The 1,981-nt window shown below is 33.3% G+C and overlaps 1 non-coding gene across 1 annotated transcript; it reads right to left on the reverse strand.

The window, feature by feature from the left end:
- Window positions 1-418: 418 nt before the first annotated feature.
- LOC142521509 (small nucleolar RNA R71) lies at window positions 419-527 on the reverse strand. The gene has a single exon (XR_012814221.1). It is a non-coding gene; the product is annotated as a small nucleolar RNA R71 (small nucleolar RNA).
- Between the last annotated feature and the right edge of the window lie 1,454 nt (window positions 528-1,981).

A 1,981-nucleotide genomic window follows, 5' to 3' on the forward strand; every position in this document is an offset into this window, starting at 1 on the left:
CATGGCGGAAGAACCCATCCAAGAAAATGAAGATGAAATTCAATCTCAACATGATCATGATATACGAAGAACACTTAGAGATCACATGAATCCTACACGTACTAGTGCACCTTCATGTCTAGTTTTTCCCCTGATGCATCTCATTTCAATTTTAAGCCTGGTACTATCCAACTTTTACCCAATTTTCATGGCTTAGATTCTGAAAATCCATACATGCATTTACGAGAGTTTGAAGAAGTGTGCAACACATATAATGATCTAAATTGTAGCATGAACACCATTCGACTTAAGCTTTTTCCTTTTTCTTTAAAAAATAAAGCTAAAACTTGGCTACAAAATCTTAGATCGGGATCCATTCGAACTTGGGATGAATTGCAACAACAATTTTTGAAAAAGTTTTTTCCATCTCATAGAACAAATTCTTTCAAAAGGAAAATCATCACTTTCACTCAAAAACAAGGAGAAACTTTTTATCAATGTTGGGATAGATACAAAGAATTGCTTAATCTTTGTCCACATCATGGTTTTGAAATTTGGAGAGTTGTTTCTCAATTTTATGAAGGCTTAACACCTAAAGATAGGCAAATGGTTGAATTTATGTGTAATGGAACATTTGAAGATAAAGATCCAAACGAGGCAATTGAGTATCTCGATTCATTAGCTGAAAATGCTCAAAATTGGGACACTATAGGTACAATCGAACCATCAAACAAGATTCAATCTCCTACATCTGGTGGAGGTATGTACACTCTCAAAGATGAACATGATCTCCAAGCTAGATTTACTTCTTTGGCAAGAAAAGTAGAGGCACTTGAATTGAAAAAGAATGGTCAATTAAAATCTGTACAAGAAATTGTGTGTCACATCTATGATACAATTGATCATTTTAGAAAAGATTGTCCCACTTTGCCCTCTTTTAAAGAATGTCTCCATGAACAAGCCAATGTTTTGAACAATTTCAAAAGGCCAAATTTTGAACGATTTTCTCAAAATTACAATCCAGGTTGGCGAAATCATCCAAATTAGTTGAAGGAATGATAATGCTGCACAATTTTCACAACCACATTTCCAAAATCAACAAAATTTTCAAAATTATGCACCTTATGTTCCTCCACCTAAAAGAAATTTGGAAGATACATTGAATTCTTTCATTGCAAAGCAAGAGTCTATCAATATTCAAACTGATCAAACCATGAAAAATTTGAAAGATACTCTTGCTAAATTTGCATCTGCATTTAATGTTCATGAAAAAGGTAAATTTCCTTCACAACCTCTGCCTAATCCCAAGGATCATCATTCACAAACTGGAACTTCTGGAACTCAATCGATGGATCAGGTAAAATCTGTTATTACCCTTTGAAGTGGTAAGGTTGTGGAAAAATCCATTCTTGAACCTTGTGAAGATGATGATAAATCAACTCCAAAGGGTAAGGAAGTGGAACCCATAACTTGCGAAGAGGAGGTTCAACAGACAGTGTCACCACCATTCTTTCATGCATTGAAAAATACAAAAAAATTAAATTTGAATTCTGATATATATGATATTTTTAAACAAGTAAAAGTTAATATTCCTTTATTAGATGCAATAAAACAGGTACCATCATATGCCAAATTTTTGAAAGACTTGTGCACGGTGAAAGAAAATTGAATGTGAAAAAGAAAGCATTTTTAGCCGAACAAGTAAGTGCAATCATTCAAAATATTAATACTTTGAAATACAAAGACCCTGGTTGTCCTACTATTTCATGTATTATTGGAGAACGAAAGATTAAAAAAGCCTTGCTTGATTTTGGAGCTAGTGTGAATTTACTTCCATATTAAGTTTATCAAGAACTCAATCTAGGTGAGTTAAAATCTACTTCTGTAACACTTTTACTTGCCGATAGATCTGTTAAAGTGCTAAGAGGTATGGTAGAAGACGTATTGGTCCAAGTTGATAACTTTGTATATCTTGTCGATTTCATAGTTTTAGATACACAAC

The sequence above is a fragment of the Primulina tabacum genome, chromosome 1 (genome assembly GCF_025594145.1).
Source record: "Primulina tabacum isolate GXHZ01 chromosome 1, ASM2559414v2, whole genome shotgun sequence".
Classification (NCBI taxonomy): Eukaryota; Viridiplantae; Streptophyta; class Magnoliopsida; order Lamiales; family Gesneriaceae; genus Primulina; species Primulina tabacum.